The 18,009-nt window shown below is 48.3% G+C and overlaps 1 protein-coding gene across 21 annotated transcripts in view; it reads right to left on the bottom strand.

Moving 5' to 3' along the window:
* Nucleotides 1-18,009, bottom strand: part of FOXP1 (forkhead box P1) — a 364,496-nt gene that overhangs the window by 181,686 nt on the left and 164,801 nt on the right. The window contains exon 4 of one of the 21 annotated variants that reach the window (XM_072044454.1): nt 12,319-12,521. The exons of 18 other annotated variants lie outside the window; for them this stretch is intronic. The gene's annotated coding sequence lies outside the window, so the exon portion shown is untranslated. Of the gene's footprint in view, nt 1-8,826; nt 8,848-9,099; nt 9,247-12,318; nt 12,522-18,009 lie in introns of those variants that run through there. 2 more of the 21 variants (XM_072044452.1, XM_072044460.1) reach the window with 2 other exon arrangements.

Here is an 18,009-nt window from a genome sequence, read left to right as displayed (position 1 = left end):
GAAGCATTTACTGGTCACGAGTGACCCAGCGAAGGTAACTGGAAAAGCTGCTGGCAGAGCAGGGGAACAGCCCCCATCTCCCTTGCCGTGCCCCCGAGTTGCTCTCCCACCTTGGGAAAGGAAACGGGATGGAGAAGCTCTTTTCATCCCCAACACCTGGACCTTACAGGCACACACCAAAAACAAGACGCCTTAACCAAAACGGGTTACAGCCAATGCTCGCTTTCCCCTGCAGAACTCAGGTTGTTGGTTGCTTTTTAAAATACATATTTTTTGAGCACAATATTTTCATGTCTGACTCTAAATAGGCTTTGGCGTTTCTGCCAGGGAACCGGGCACACGACTGCCATCCTGAAGGGCACCAACGCTGTCCTTGCTGCGCTCACCCTTCCTCCAGAGACATTTCCAGCCACACAGGCAGGTCGCGAGGAACCAGTTTGGAGGAATGGACACTTAGCAGTCCAGTATTTTCTCCAAGAAGCCAGAAAGAATTACATGGCTATGATGAAAAGACCAGGGAAGAAAAAAAGTGGCCGGGCAAGACCCAGCGAGGGGAAGCGAGGATGAGCGGAGCCTGCAGAAGGGTTTACGCTGCCTTTGAAGAGAAATATTCACGCTGTCAGGTAAACCTGAGAATCTAACCCGTGGGAGGACAGAAGATGCTACCTTGAGGAATCTGGCTATTACAGGATTAACAGCTACAATCCCTCCCTCTGAGGACACTGAATGCCAAACTCTGGCCTCGGGGTTTTAGGTGGTGAGGTTTGTCCAGGCGTGTCGGTAGGAACTCTGCAACATACAGAGGAGAATACTGTCCAAACCTGTAGTGTCTAAACATAGGTGTTGTTAAAATGTTTAATATTTCTTTTGGGAAAAAAAAAAAAATACAGAGCAACATGAAGCCAAAATACACACATTTCTTTTGGGAGTAAAACGCGCCCCTCCAACACTGTGATTCTCCAATGTATTTATACCATGTTTAAAAAACATTTGTCAAGCATCTAGAAAACCCAGAAGTTCACTGTCACACAGTTTAATTCCCTATATTCTGTCTACAAGCATATATAGGGCCAGTTTGTTAGGGGGTGGAGGTGTGTGGCAAAGCACAGTCTAGTGAGACATGACTCCAGAACGGTGAACAATAAAAGCAAGCGCAGCATATGTGCTGGACATTTTGTGAAAATAACCCCGCTACCATTTCGACTCCTCTAAGTTTTCCTGTGTGGATGTTGGTAATTCAGTTTCTGCTATGATTCAGTTCGACCAACAGTTAGGGTGCTCAAAACCCCTCTAAGTAATATTGACCTGGGAATTCAGATATTCCAGGAAATGTATTTTCACTTCTCAACTCTCTTTTTCTGTAGAGCCCAATAAGCCGAAATCTTGGGATTTTTTCTCTCCTTTTCTTAGGATCAAGGCTTTTCCTCTGTCTAGCTGCTAAGATTCTCCCTGGTTATCAGATCTGAAATGGTTGCAATAATTATATTTCCTATTTTATTACTTGTAATTGCCCCTTTGATCCGAATCCTATGCCATTTAACCACATTTATATGGTCATCCTGCACACGGATTCTACACACAGAGTCATTTTCCAAGGAAAAACGACAGGAGCTGGGTTTCCCTTTACTGCACACACACGGAATCCCATACATTTGGCACCAATTTAGATTACCATCATCTCATTCTTCCTTTATTTGCTTCATTCAAAAAGCAACGTGAAGCTCTGTAGGAACAACCACACATTCCCTCATATTGCCTTCCCTCATTGCATCCACCCAGACCCAACCCCATCTTCCCAAAAGCAGACGCCAGCGAACACAAGGAACATCCCACGGCCAAAAAATGGGTCCCTCACTTTGTCCAACACCCCTGGCCAGCCCCACCTCAGCACGAAGCCTAGGACACTTTTCCCACGTAGCCTTCTCGTTCCTCCCCAAGTCCACCGATAAATCCTGTTTGCAGAGAAGGAGACAAGCCTCCGTGCCTTGGCGTGCCGCATCCCTGCGGCAGAAGAGCGCAGGACCAGCAGCCACAGCCCTTCCCCCGTGCAAAACCGGAGAGCACGGCCCGGGTCCATATGGTTGTTAATAATGGTAAAGCCCTGACGAACTTCAGAGAACTCGAACAGAGCTGCTTTTGATTTAGGCCACGCACCTGAAAGCAGCATTTGTTTCAGCCAGCTTCCTCAAAGCGATGGTCTCAGGAAACTACATAAGCAGCCCGGCTGAAGAATTTGCAGTTCTTTGGAAAAAGAACATGGTCTTTTGAAAGGCCATCCTTAGGGTAAGCGTTTTATTTGGAGGAGAAGCCAAGGCGAAGCCAAATTCAACACCCCCAGAGCCGGACTCGCACCTGAAACAGGCCCACGCCACGGGGCAGAGGCAGCTGGGGGCTGTGCCACCCGCCAGCCCCGCTCCATTCCGTCCCCGCATGGTACAGGGATAAAAGAGAGCGTGGTTTATCCCCGAGTCCTTTTACTAACAGCTCTGCTTGATAGACTTCATTCTTCTGCTCGAAGCATGTCTGCTCAATGCGATTTCATCACAGTGCTTTGTCCGCTCAGCCAGTTTAGACAGACATTCACATTCTCCAGTCACAGGAAAAACTGCCGCTGGAAAGAGTTATGTGCAGCCAAAAGAACTGAAGGCTTGTGGATTAAAAACCCCCTAGCAGCTACTTGACTCGTACTACTTTATTTTGTGTACACCCAGGACCAGTAGCAACAGGCAGATTCACCCGGCTTTCCAAAACATCACCTTCTGCAGGATGCTCCCCGGCTGAGCCAGCCGCCTGGCTGCGAGCTGCTCGGAGGGTCTCTGATGCTGCAAAGGCAAAGAAGCCTCCGTGGACAGATTTCAGGGGGTCTTACCAGAGCTATCTGCCCACCACCTACAGCCATGAGAAGACGCACAAGCCGACAGGAACAGAACCGTCACGCTCCAAAACTTGCAGCCAGCTCGGTTCAATCAGACCAGCAGGGCTAACGGCACGGCTCTTGGTAATTTCACAGCGACAAGTTAACTGTTTTCTGTAGCTGTTGGTAAATACAATGGCAAATTCCTCGAGCTTTTTCGCTGGATACCATTAAAAGACTCTATGCTGAGAAGCATTACAGAGATAGAGATCAGAGGTCTATTTTTGTTTCTGTGTCTCGATACCCATGACTTTGATGGGGTAAGTGTATTAGCATATGATAAATTACTCTTTAATCTGGTGTAGTTATAATTCTAGAGAGAGGTTCAGTGGTTTTGCTCTCAACCAGAAGTATTTCTGTGAAGAAACACTTGTTTTGCTGGGAAAGGGTAAGAACAAAGCTGTTTGTAAACAAAGCTGTAAAAGGAGAAGTCCGTCTCCCATGAAGCTCCGAACTCCCTGAAATAACTTTCTGCAGAAAGCCACCATCACCCGATGCGAAACATTTCTTTGAAACCAGCAATCCCGACTTACACAGAAACGCTCAGACGGGGCTGCACAGCGCGTCGTTTGAACTGGTATCTCTTTTAATTTCCCACCTGATTGGGTTGAAAAGGTTTGTGGGTTGGAAAGTGTGGAAGGAGAAACTTACTGAAAATTGCAATCCGGGATCAGATTAAAGAGGGAGGATGATACAGGGAAAATCTCCTTCATAAACGAGTTTCTTTATCCAGAATGAATTGACAAGGTCCTGCGAGGGGAGGAAGGATATGTGTTTTGTTAGGACAGAAGAGGGTAGGAAAAACTGTGCCTGAAACCTCCTTTGAAGACGGCTCTTACAACACAGCTTCTATAAGGGCAAAGTATTGAAATCACTTTGAAAGAAATGTTATCTCCCAAGAAGATTAACACCGAAGTTCCTGCACAGAGCACTGCATCGTCACATCCACAAAACACTAAAAAGCAGCAAAAGCAATTCTCTTACCCCACCTCTCAGTCCGTCCTACCTTCATCTGTCTGCTTGGGCCAGAAAATCTCTCCAGCACCCAAGACAGGCTCAATACATCCATCCCTATGGAAGATAAAGTCACAACACCTGCTTTTGCACATCTGTCACATCCCAAAGCAACGCAGACGTTATCTTTAAAGGATGAGAAAGGCTTGAACCACAGGACTGTTGCTAAAATTGATCAAGTCAAGAACCATTTTTCATGAGCTCTAGAGACTGGGTTTTGTCTCGTGCACTCCTGTAGGAACCCCACATTTAGGCAGGCAGCCTCAGAGGAGGAATTAGGGGAGCCTTTCCTTTGCTGTGTACAGACCCCAAGATCTGACACTCCACTCTTGTGTGGTCCACCCAGAAGAACTGGTTGGCATAAACCATTGTCCAAACTCTTGTGCTATGGGATAATGCAAGGGAAAAAGAAGGAGCTGCGCTCTGTGCTTTCACTTCTCTCCGTGGATGCTCTTCCTTGCCGTGCACAGGACAGGGATGCCAGGAGAGCCCAAATGCTACTCACCAGCACAGCTGCTGGCTGGAGCAGTGGGTTTGGGGGAATGGCTGTCGTGTTTCTGACACAGAAACGGGGGCACAAGGTCAGTGGGGCAGGCTTCGCTGCAGCACAGCCACATCCAGCACATGTGCATGGTCGGGCTACCACGGAACAACTGCTAGAAGACAAAAGGGCATGTGAGAAATGCAGCACGGAGACAAAGAGCAGGCAGGAACCATAAAAAGTGGATGTTGGACAGTTGGTAAACAGGGGACCCTCCCATTTGTTTGCTGTGTACCGTAAAGGGGTGGAGGAGGGAGTGAAGTGCGTGCCTTGGAAATCAACAGTTTTTACACTGTTCACCCAGGAAGTTATTAACTTGCATGTTTGTGGGCAACTGCACAAACTATTTTTGGTCATGGGACCCTGCGTAAGGAAAGGATTGCAAGGTTTTCATAATGATCTTTAGTTAACTTGGTTACCCACACAACAATGGCTTTCTGAGAGGCCAACTGCAGCTGAAAACTTGAGACGGGCTTTACTTCCAGAGGTATTAAACTATGAAAATATCTAACCATAATAGTAAGCAGCTATAAAAAGAGCCCTGTTTATTTCACATGATTTCTTTGTATGCCACAGTGTTATGAGAATACTTCAGTTCAATGACAACATGGTAAATTGGAAAAGATTAACCATTTAAGTCAGCGCTTGCTCAGCTCGTTTTTGTTTGGTTTTGGCGACTTACTCTGTTGAAACCCAGGCTGTCATTAGCATCATGAGGCCAAAGAACACATGAATGCCAGCGCCTAAAAATTACATTTGAAATTAACCTGATATGAAGTTCCACCCATGTAGCAGCCCCGAAAGAAGAAACTGGTGTGTAAGCAGAATGAAATAAAGCCAGACCGCGGATTTTAACATCGCTGCACGCCACGTTGGCTACGTGGGCTGCACATCTACCTGTCTCAGAAATACCCCGGCGTCTCCCATCCCTCTAACGCTGCAAATTGCATCCAGAAACTTTCCTGCAACAGTGGAGCATCCTGGAATATCCTACAGGAAAGGTCAAACCCTCCGCGCTGCACCAGGCGGCTCCGGGGGCCGCCTGCCTCGTCCCTGCGAAGCAGCCTCAGGCCTGGGCGCAACGCTCCCGGTCCTGGGGTGGAGCACAAAGAGGGGGAGAAAGAAGCTGGCATTTGTTTATCGGGAGACCTGCACCACTCCGGAGAGAGGACACTTCCACCCTGGTTAATCCCAGCTTCTTAAAGCAACACTCAGTAAGATAATGAATCCTTTAAATGTTACATCTTGTGTCGTGCATTATTGTGGTGCAGCAACTCTCCACATCAAACAGTCATCAGCGCTATTACAAAGTGGGCTTAGAAGAGACTGGCTGAAAAGGCGCTGTGTGAAAAGAAGTGGAAAATTAAAGCTGAAGCAGTCGAAGAAAGGGCTTAATTTACTGGCATGTACAGTATGCAAATGAGATTACTCTCAGCTTAACTGCATCATTTATGTCCATAATAACGGCATCATCATTACAGGGCTCAAATTAAATTACACCATAATTAGCATATCAAAGTGATTGGTTAAAGTTTAAAACAAATACCCAATTTTGTTAATGAACAGCTGTAATTGTCATGTACACTTCAATGAAAACTCCCTAAACAAATATATGTTTTAGAACAGAGAAAGATTTTGAAGCAGACAGGTCTGCAGCTGAGGTAAATTGCCGAAAAAAGAATGACACCGACTATTCTATTAATGTTAATATATGCTCATCGTTTTCAGGTAATAAAACATTCTATCAAAACAAGCCTTCGCTGCGGATTTCTTGCCTCCACGGCTTCTTCGCCGCCGCATCGGCGAGTGGCAGCGGGGAGCGGCGCTGCCGTGCCCGGGGCTCCCCTGCCCCATGCACGGGGCCAACGCGGAGACCGCAGACCCCAGACCCCAGCCCCAAGACCCCATATCCCGGCCCCATGCAGGCAGGCAGCAGGGAGGGAGGCAGGGCGGGCTGTCTCGCCCAGCCTGTCCGGTGGACCAGGGCTCGGAAAGCCGATGACATGATAACACATTAGGCAGCCTACAATTCAATTTGCTCTAATCTAATCACATCTACGCGGCGGTTTCGGAGGTGGAACTGCACCAGCGAAGTTTTTTGCTGTTCTCGTCTCATTAAAATAAATAGGGAGGTGGGACTAGTGGGTTTGTCACTGTCAGCCTGACAGTCACCGGCGCATTTCCATAGATCAATCACCGCAAATGTATACAGTAAATATACAGTGGGAGCACTGCTCATGCAGAATGCATTTTAACGCGGGAGCAGGCCCCCTGCGTGGCATTTTCACGGTATCGGTGCTCAGCAGCACGCTCGGGGCCGCGGAGAACCGTGGCTGCAGCAGGCCAGAGCTGCCAAGTGCCACTCTCGGAGAGCAGCACCATCCCTCCGCGTCCCCCAAAATGTTTACGCTGCTGTGTTCGATCACGCACTGCCCGATATGAGAGAGAGCGGCACGGGGAAGTATATTTTCTGCTAAAATTGGGAATGCACTTTCAATATACTTAACAAGGAAATTGAATGTCTTATTAAATCCGTATTATCAAAACACTGTTCAAAAATTTAAAGAAAGTAGCTTTTCATTTTATTCATCGAGGAATCCATTAAAGCCTAAGCTCTGAAGTAGTATGTAAATTATGTGCCTTTCAAGGTAGAGCTAGGGCAAATTCACTCCATCAACTAATGATGAACCTCATTATGTGCAGGGAGTATTCATAATGAGGAAACAAGCCACCCGCCATTCCATGTTCTAACATAAATCCCTGTAAAATGTGAATATCTCCACGTCTAATTAAAGGCTACTAATTCCTATCATCCCCTACACGGCCCAAAAAAGCAAAAACTAGAAATGTGTTTTAAAAGACACCCTTTGATTTTAAAAATACACATTTATTTGTGTTTACCACTACTGAGATGCAATTTGTTTTTTTTTTAAAAATCATTCCCAGTGTTATAGGATGAAAGTTTGAGAGCACAAAAGTTTATTTACATTATCTGACCTGGCCTTACATTTTAAAAAGCGCTTCTGATTAGCAGAGGTCAGGCTGAATACCTCAAAAGAAAAATAAATAAAAAGGCAAAGAACAGAAATCTACGAGTACACAAGAAATAACATTTTAAGGGAAAAAAAGAAAAGAAAAGAAAAGGGAAATAAAAGCCCAGTTCAGCCCTGGAACTGTGACTTCCTTAAAAAAAAAAAATCTAGAGATCCCACAATCAACTGGGGAAGGCAGGCAGCAGAGTCAGGAAGGGGGAGAGCCAATTAAGCAGCCAAGTATACAACAGGTATTTAAAAGATTTTTTTGAATGATACTCAGTTTAGGAAGAAACTGCTTCCCTGCTTAAATCCTGTAAGAATTAGGGACTGAAGACAATGCTGCGTGACACAGGCTGGACGAAGAGCACTCCACAGACATACCTAGGTCTGATATTTATGCCTACAACCGCAGTGTCCGCTCCTACAATCAGAAATGTATTTCTCATTAAGTTACGTGATACCCATCGTAGCTCTCACCGTGAATTCATTTGCTCTGGCACTGAATTATGAATTTGCTCGCTGTGCTTGCTGGCAGAAGAGTGGACAGGTTTGCCGACTCCTCTGAACGGAAGACGAGCCGGTGGTTTTTTTTTTACTGCTCAGTATTAAATATTTTCCTACGTTCTCAAAACAAACCTAGAAACACAGCAAAACCTGCGAGCGTTTCACTTTGCAGGCAAAGAAACCCTCCACTGGAGCTGAATAACTTACGGGCTTTAGAAAAGCGAGAGAAAGGATGACATAAAGGGATGGCTTAAGAAATATGATAACTCCTCGCAGGGCACGAAAGCACTTGGACAGGCGCAGAAAAAGCCACGGTACCTTCGGGCTGTGCCAACCGAAAAGTTGAAATCCTCGGGCAAAACCAGCCCTCCCGCTCCATCCCTACAAGAGCTTACTTAGGGTTCGCACCAACTCCTAGCTGCTAAGCGCGCACGGAAAACCCTAAATAAAAAAAAAAATAAAAAAAATAAAAAAAGCGAAAATTAAATCGGTATTTAGCAGAACAGAACCGAGGGCGCTGCCGGTTTCGGAGGCACTTTTTGTGGGCACAGCAGCAGGAGGGGGCAGCGCGGGGGGGACCCGGCTGCCTGAAGTTGCCCCGCGCTCCAAGTGCGCTGCGCCCCGCTGCGCCCCGCTCGCCTCCATGGAGCCTCGGGTTGCTTTTTTTTTTTTTTTTTCTCTCATTTTCCCCTTTTCTCCCCCCCCCCCCCCCCCCTTTCCTTCTCTCTCCTTTTAGGTCAACCAGTCACGCACCGGGAAGAGCCAACCCTCCCAAAATAACTCGTCCCTCCCCCGGAGCGCGGAGTTGCACAGCCTACCTTTGTTCTGGCGCTGGCAGATAGCGAGCGGCGCGCTGCGGGGCGGCTGGCACGGAGGGGGGGCGGAACAGAAAGCTGGGGAGGGGGACAGCACCGTGGGGACAGCACCGGGGACACGGGGGGGGGGGGCACAGCCCCGTCCCGCACAGCCCCCCCCGGCCGCTCCGCCCCGCGTCCCGGCGCTGCGCGGCTTCCCCCGCTTGGCAGCGCCCCCCGAAAACCCTTTTATTTCCCTCTTTTTATCCCCCCCCACAGCCCCCCCGGGGTACGTACGGCTGCGGGCAGCGCTGGGGGGCCGCGGCTGGCCCTGGGGTTCCGGGCAGCCTTTTGTGGAGTTGCGCCGCTTGGTTCCTTATTGTCTGCGAGCGGCTGCGAGCGGCTCCCCGAGGGGGCCCCTCGGCCCGGCCCGGCCGCTTTGACAGGGAGGTAACCATATTAGGATGTGCAGGGCAAAGTCAACAATAACACACTTGCAGGGACATGGGATTTTTTTTTTTTTAATTTTTTTTTTTTTTCCCTTCCCTCAACACCCCCCCCTCCAGCTCGTAGCGGCGAGTCCCCCCCCCCGGTGCAGCTCTTCCCCGCTACTTTTTGGGTTGCGCTCGGAGCAGGCCACGGCGGTGGGGTTTTAATTGAAGGCTGAAATAAAAGGGTGAGGGGGAGGCGAGTGGTGCGGCTTCCCCGGCGCTTTCGGGCACAAGGGGAGAGCTTTCAGCATCCAAATAAAGCCATGGCACTCCAACCTCTGGAAAAAAAAAATCATGAAATGATGCCCACACGCCTCCCCCAGACCTGCGGCCAAGCGCAGCGGGATGGGGACGAAATCCCACTGCTGCAGGGGGGTCTGGGGGGCGCCTGATGCCATCACAGCGAGCCCGTGGGATGAGCTAAGTCGTGCAAACCCCCGCGAGGCTGCTGGCTTTCGAGCTCTGAAATCGCTGGGTTTACAGGATAAAGCACTTTAGGCAAATTGTAAAACGCAGGTGTCGAGTTATTCGGTCTAATCAGAAACAGAGCCCGGCGCAGTCGCCACGCACAGCTTCCCGAACCAGCACAGCCAGGGAGAAGTCCTGCAGCTGGAAAGGGCTTCGAGGTGAGCACGATGCCCCCATCCCACGCCCCACGCGAATCACCAGGAACAACAACAAGTGGAGCATCCCCTCGCACCGAGGCAGCTGCTGGCAGCGCTGCGTGCCGAGGCTCGGCGCTAGCAGCCAGCCCGCGAGGGAATTCCAGCTCCAACACGAAACAAGTTTGCACGGCTTCGAGAGCATGGCTCAAGGCAGCGTGGGCACAACGGCCCTGCAGAGCTGGCCAACACAAGCTGGAGGGCTGCTCGAGCCACCAGGGCACACAGCAGCAACGTGGAGCGCTCCTCGGGCACGGGCTGGCGAGGGACCCACTGATGCTCGCTGCCCGTACCAGGCGCCGGCGATAAGGCAAGGAGAGGTGTAAGGTAGCTGGGCAAGCAAAGTTGCCGTAAGATCACGTGCTCGATTTAGAACAAAGGCAACGCTTCTCTTACAAATATGATGCGCACTTACCCTGCCAAATTCGCTCGTCCTCGGTTAATCTGCAGCAATCACAACATCAGTGTTGACATCTAATGGTACCTACGAGCATCTCCCTGCCTCTCCACGCGGTGTAAGCCTGTTCTGTTAACACACTTTACATTTTCCAACCATCTTGTTTAAACTAAACGTCTATAAAATTACACGCAACTTATCTAGGCGGAATATGCAGCCCCCTCAACAAAAATAAAAAGTTAACTCAACGCGCTGGTATCAAGATCAATAAATCACGCAACCAAGTAGCAGTTCAAAAGTTCAAAGACATGATGGCCAGTTCACTACGTCGTAGCACTCAACCAATAATAACTTGACTCCATCACTCCTCATAGTATAGACAATTTCATAGCATCATTTTCATTAGCCTGTCTCACTGAAAATTGCTAGCTATTTATGTATACGCTAAAATAAATTAGCCATTTCATCGAGCACTGTGATTCTTATAAAATACATTAACACAATACTCAATTTTCCAGTTGGAGTAAATAAATAAATCAATAAATTCAATGCAGAGTAATTTTTATTTTTTTTTATTGTGGAGCCTGAGCTCTCAGCGTAAGTGTTTTTATTGGGTTTATTTGTTTCAATAAAAATTGAAATGGGCCAGTGATCTTAGCTGTAGGATCTAGGGGGAAAAAACACTATCTAATATGAAGAAAGTATACTGTGCAGTATCGTCATCTTGTAACGTATAATTTTGGTCAAAAATCATTTTCAGTACAGCTATTAAGCAGCCACTGAATTCTGAAGGGTTCTTTTCTACCCCAAATCCGCACGAGAAGGGGACATGCCCTGCAGCGGGGGCGGGCTCCGGTCCTGCCAGGGCCAGGGCAGCCCCATCTGTTTATGCACCTTCTGCACAGGGTGGGGAGAAGTTACAGCACCCACACTCACCATTTTTAATCACTCACAGAATATCACATTGCACGTGGCTGTGGGTAGGGGCATCTGACATCAGAGGTAAGACGGCAGGAGGGGGACGGAGGAAGACCAGGGAACGGTTGATGGACACCCCAAGGACTTGGTGCTCCGAAGAGGGCTGGTTCTGGCCCCCTAGGTCTGCTCCCCCCTAGGACATGCCCACTGGGCTTTATGGCTGAGTGCATCCCGAGTGACTTGGGGATGGCGTAACCCTACAGTTCAGTGTAGGGCACCCTTTGGCCAATACTTCGGCACCTCTGCAATGAGGGTAAGAATCTATACAGGACGAGGAAGAAATCAAATATATCCCTTATGGCATGGATCAGCTCTGAATCCAGTCTTAGCAGTGAAAAAAAACAAATGTATTAACTAAAACATACCATCTAAGCCCATAATGATTTACCATAATTCCTTTAAGAAGGCTGCATGTGAACAGCACAGTTTGTAAACGGCTCGGTGGTAACAGAAGGGGACTTTTTGTTCATATTCACTCTTTAACCTAATCAGAGGAAAAGTAAATATCAGGTCTCAATTTTAATGACTGACTATAAATAAAAGCTTTTACCCAAAATGCACAGTTCGCACAGATAACGATTTTAAGTATGATGTCACTGGCGACCTACTGAACTACATGGCACATGTCAGACAGACGTCTGTTTCTTAAATTGCAGTAATAAATTAGTAGCCACAGAATCTCTTCTGTCAAGAAAACGTGAAGCTTTCCTATTCAGAGAAAAGTTTAACGAATGTTTCGGCTTAGGTGGGAGTTCGGATTGCTGCCGACGGGGGACCGACTGCAGGGCCAAACAGAGCCTGCCCCAGCACGGCCGTGCAGAGAGCATCGTGCTGCCGAGCCTCCTGAGTTCACACACAAATCCCACCGCAAAACCAACACGCGCTTTCGCAGTGCCAACAAAATCCCCTCTCTTCAACCACTGACGGCCAACTTTTTGACCAGACCGTGCAATAAAACTCGGGCAAGCAAGGCAAATCTCTTCCGTACCTTAGAGAAGTCGTGGAGCCAAACCTGAGGAGCTCAGGGGCGAGCAGTGAGGTGCATCCCACGTGCGAGAGGAGAGCTGCTCCTTCGTTTTCTTCCGACCCCGTGCAGGATCAGTTGACCAAGTAGCTCATGCCAGCAGGGTCCAAGCTGCTGACACACACGGGAGGTCTTCCTCTAACTCTATGCTGCTTTAAACACAAGGACTGCAAGAGAAGGCACAGGTGTACTTGCAGAGCACCTCCCTACACGGTGCTCGTACGGTGCCCTACTGCCGTGACCGCTACCATCCAACGTCCCGTGCCCCATCTTAATCACCTCTGTTTCACTTTCTAGCAAATCCGCCAACTTTGAACCATCTGCACTGAACTTTTCCCTGGTGGGCATTCTGCCCCAGGCCAAATTCGTGTCAGAAGTTTCAGCCCGAACCGCCAAGACACTTCTGAGATGAGAGACGGGGAAAAGCACGGCCCCAGCCACGGGCAGCAGCCCTGGGCACCGCTTCGAGACGCCACCGAGCTCCCACGCTTTGGAGAGCAGACACCAAAACAAGCCATGGAAAGCCCTCGGTGCAAGGTAGGTGTGGGGCTCCATTCCCCACCTACTGCCTCCTCCCTGACCCCAGGGCAGCAGAAGCCACCAGATTTGAATAGAGAGGAGACAAAGCTGGGGCAGGGAGCAGGAACACGAGCAGACGGGGACAAAGAGGCGAGGGAGACGCGAGCCACCACTGCCCGAGCACATCAGCTGTGTCTGGGAGGGCTGCAAAGGTTCTGTCCATGAGAGGAGCTGAGAGAGAGAAGTGTAGTCCAGCTTGGGAGTAGAAACATTTTCACAGAGCTGCTCCTTGGCCAACTTGATGTATAGGTACATCCAACACAACACCCCTGGTCTCAGTGCAATCTCCCTCCCGGTTTCTGTATTTTATCCCCAAAACATGGAAAATCCTCAGGCTTCTCGGCAAATTGGCTCCAAGTATGTTTTCTCACAGCCCGGGCAGCATCTATTTCCCTGTTCCTTTTCTGAGACAGGGCTGCATGGTCTTTGTGCAAAGTTCTAGACCCAGAAAACTTCAGCCCAGTTAGGTTGCCATTTAGTCATTTTGGGAAAAACACGGTTTTTAACCAGAAGGCATGGGTCATTTTACTCTTTTTTTTTCTAATAGGAATAACATTGGCCTATTTTTTGGTGTAAGTAACCAAAGTAGAAATTACATTTATTTTTTTTTAATGCTGTTGCCCGTTTCCCCATGAAACACCAACTTTGCTTTCTCCTACCTACCCTATGCACAGGACTGGTAAAAAAGCTTTATACAACAATAACAACCCACACTGACCCGATATGCAATAAAACTACAAAATGAGCCCTGTACAGGAGGGAGCAACGCCTCGCTGAGACTATCCACATCTAACGGGTCCATGCCCCTCAACGAACAAAGGCGTGTTGCCTTTCCCTCCATGCAGCCTCTTCAAAAATGAAATAAAATCAAGAACCCGCTCTGTTCCCACCGCCTTGGCTGAGCTGCCCACTGAGGATCTGGCGTGCGGCCGGGTGCTCGCTCCCAAACCCCAAATGTGTGCCCCCGGGGAGGGGACGGGCTCAGCCCCGCTCTCTGCTCTGCCGCTCGCCGAGATTTCTCACCGGGTATAGCTCCGAAGGAGCTTGAGCTTATGATAAGCAACGGCATACTTAACGGTTACATATTACTGTTCATGATAATGCAATATTTCATTTGGGTGATTTAGAAGTCCCTCTTGACCAACTTACAGTGAGACACCAAACGCTTCATCAATCACAACCATTTTTATTCACAATCCAGTGCAAAAACTACAGGGAGAGTTGCATTTTCAGTAACTCATTGGGGAGGGTATTGCTACTAGCACTGAAAATCCTCCTATCTCACCAATTTTTATGTTAGATTCAAATATATTTTCTCTCTAAGCAGCATTCCATTTTCCCGCATCTCTCCGCCACGTTTCTTATCGTGGCAGGGTGAAAGACTATCCAATTTAATATCTGTTTTGCAGGACAGGAGATTTTTTCATATCTTATGCACTAAGGAAAGCTGCAGGGGATGGCTTAGCAGGCTGAGCATCAGGCTTTAAACACGTAGACTCCCTGGAACCACAGATCCCATCAGGTCGACTGAGCCCTTCATGTTTCTGGGGTAGATAAATTAAGTGTCACGCTGTTTACTTTGCCGGGATCTTTGCAGGGAGACCTCTGCAGTAAAGGTCCTGTCTGTTTTGCATGGAGTTTAAGGTTAAAGTCTCGCGGCTAAGGCACGGCACCGGGTGCCACCTTGATCTCACTACTGCTAATGGCGATTCTGCCGTTTCTTCTGGGAGAGACATTCCAGGGAGCTGCTCCCAAAACTTGCCCCAGTGTTGGCAGATGACTGAAAATTATCCAGCAGCTTATCTGCCTCGGATTTGGTGACTGTTAAAGGAAAAAAAAAATACATATATACCTCCCAGATGTTTAATTCATAAGTTATACAGAACTGTCAGATGTAGGGATGACAGAGGAGAGATTCATCATTTTTTACAGCCTGATTTTTGTGGTTGGAGGTAACCCTACGTTTCTGCAAAGTCATCCCCCCTTCCCACTCCTCCGCATCACACAGAAGCAGTTTGCTCCCGCCGCAGCCGAGCCCCCCGATGTTAATTGTTCACAACAGGAGCCTCTTAGAAAGAAATCGCTGGAGAGAAGGAGTACGAAACGCTCACAGAAGCCAAAACTTTAACAATAATCACAAAACATCGCAGTTCAACAGATGTGCAGAGGCAAACACCCATATTCACACACACAAAACCTTCAACCTTGACCATTTCTGAGAGGTTGTTTCATCTACAAAAGGTCCAAGTCATGGGGAGCAGACACAGGGATGAAGAAAACAGGATACTTCAAAGGGGGCAGCCGCAAACACGCTCTTTGCACCTACTCCTAGCCTTACTCTTTCCTTCCCACTACTATTATTTAATAAATACATTTCCTTCTCAGAACGTATGATGAAGGCCAACTTCTTCACAATCATTTCCCTTTTAAGCAGAATTTAAGCAGAAAACATACTTCCTTTTGAACCGGGTAGGCAAAGGTCTGTATTTTGATTTGTTTTCACAACAGCTGACAGCACGCATTCCCTGCTTAGGGTACCAGAAATAATAATTAACACTCCTAAAATGTTGTGTGTTACGGCAACATACCAAAGGTTAGATTTGGCTGTGGGCTGTGCTGGCAGTAATTCCTTCTCAGGTGGTCTCTAGTGCCATGCAGCTCCCACATTTTCCTCCCAAACTACCCAAGGACCTGCTGGAGCTCTGGCACGGCAGCGCATCAGCCTACAGGCCTTTCTGGGCTGGGTAGGAAAAGGAACAAGAAACAGCCCTTCAGTTCAATTTACAATCTGCAATCTGGTTTTTAATGTTATCTGGCTAACCAGAAGACATAGTATCAACCCGGTTTTGAAAATATCCCGTATTCAAACTAAGGAATCCAGTGTTGCAAATGATACATTTGCACCGAGGAGGGAAAAAGCTCTACCAGGGAAAGGAACCAGACCATTATTTCTGGATAGGGTCTGATTTACTGCAGTGTTTGGGATTTTTTCTTTTAAAGGCAGGACAAAGACCTCAGAAAGGCAGATCAGGATATTCCCTGTCAAACCTTGGTAACCCAAACCAATGAAAACCAAAGCAAAGCCAGCAGCGTGCTACGGGGAGCAGGGACTTGGCCCAAATCTGTCTGTTGATCCTGGAATCTCAGGGTCTGAAGTCGGGCACCCAGAAACTGCTCATCAGTTTGAAACGCCATGAAGCCCTTGCCATACGCCTGGCTTGCAGGTGTGACTCCAAGCTCACAGAGCATCACAAACCCCTTAAGAAAAAGGAGCAAGAGATGGAAGCACCTCACAGCACGGATTCACCTCTCAGCACCGCGGATGCCGGAGCAGTGCTGCAGCTTGGCCTTTCCATCTTTCTTGGCTCGGCCTGACGAGATGCCCTCCATATTCCCAGCTGCCCTCTTTTTGCTCTCTGCTGAGGAAAACGCAATTGGCCCAAAGCGCTGCTGGCTGCCGCAGGCGCTGGCAGCTCTCTGAGCAAATGGGCAAAGCCTTCGTGGCCAGCATGTCCCTGAATGCACTGAACCGCGTCCAGAGAGCCTTGCTACAGGTCCCAGCTCAGGCAGAGCAAAACAGAGAATAAAATCATCAGCCCTGACTCTAACCTCCTGTTTTGGTGCTTCAGGTCACCTGTGGTCATCTGGGAGACTCAGATGTGCTGGTGTGTCCAGAGGGAAGAGGTGGGAACACAAAGCCGGAGTCAGGGCTGTGCCTCCTGCAAGCGCTGCTGCTACCCCAAGGTGCACCCTGCCGGCGGGCTCATGGCAGGGCTCTGAGCACTGCTTCCAAACAGCTAGGGAACCCGAGTTAAAAATGGCAAGGGCAAGGTGGATTTCAGATAAACACAAAATATTCCTCCTCCCTGCCTGTCGGGTCTGAGGGGTAAGAGGAGAAACAGGATGGAACTGGCTCGGCTTTAAAGCTGCAGAGGAATCAGAGGGATAGAGCACTTACAGAGAAATGTATTTTCATGTAAACTTTTATGCTCCCATCCCTTGTAACTGGACATCGGGGAAGATGTTAATAAACATCAGGGCAAGAAAAACACCGTAAAAAAATATCAGACTACAAACCCATCTCTTCCCAGATCTTAGAAATGGCTCTGCGGCTATATACTGCAGGGAGCCGAGCACGCTCAAGTGCAAGTTTGCATCTTAAACATAAGCACATATACATACAAACAAGGTTTTGCAGATATTTGTTAGCTGTACCACAATATTTTCCAGGGTCAATGCTGCCACTTGCATTGCAGTGCTTGTAGTACAGCTGCAGAGCAGGCCCCCAAGAAGGGGCCTTGGAAAGAAGCTGAAATAGTGATAGTTCGCGTGGCCGGGGATATTTCCGAGGCACAGTTGCTGTTTACTGTGTTTCTATTTCCGATCAAGCTGCAAAGTCCACCCATAAAACCTGAGGAGGCATTTCTCTGGGTGTGGGACAGCGCAACCCGCACGCGAGGAGGACCAGAGCTTCAGCTGCTCCGCCTGGGCAGAGCTCCACCGAAATACTCCTCGCCTGATGTACAGCAGAGAATTTGGCCCATGAAGAGGAAAACTATATTCAAAACCTCCAGTTGCAAGTCTACTTTCAGTATATACTTATGCACAAAGCTCAAATAATTTAATACCACGCCTCACTAATCATGTGAGTGCACAATTTTTGCAGGGGCAAATGGTTCTCGTGCATTTTTATTGTGCATCTAGTGCTCCTGGCTGAAAAACAACGCCTCGGAAGCTGACTGGTGCTCTTAAAGGTGGTGTCTGTCTGTGCCATATACAATCAAACCTGATTAATCGGAGGCTCGCTAGGAGAGATTAACCTATTCTACGAGGAGTCAGAAACTACTCGTAACGATGGCAAATCACAGCATATGGCCAATTGGACAACTTCATTCCACTTCAAAGGGAAATTAAGTGATACACTCTGGGGTATATTCTCCTCTTGTTACACTTGCAAATCCCCATTAATGCTAATGATTGCACAAAGTGTAAGAAAAATGCTACAAACACATAAAACAAAGCAAGATTGGTCAAGAATATGCAAAAGCATATGCAGAGGGATCTAAAGAGCATTTA

The sequence above is a fragment of the Anas platyrhynchos genome, chromosome 13, assembly GCF_047663525.1.
Source record: "Anas platyrhynchos isolate ZD024472 breed Pekin duck chromosome 13, IASCAAS_PekinDuck_T2T, whole genome shotgun sequence".
Taxonomy (NCBI): domain Eukaryota; kingdom Metazoa; phylum Chordata; class Aves; order Anseriformes; family Anatidae; genus Anas; species Anas platyrhynchos.
Note: the sequence above shows the minus strand (reverse complement) of the source record. Positions and strands in the feature narration are given on the sequence as shown.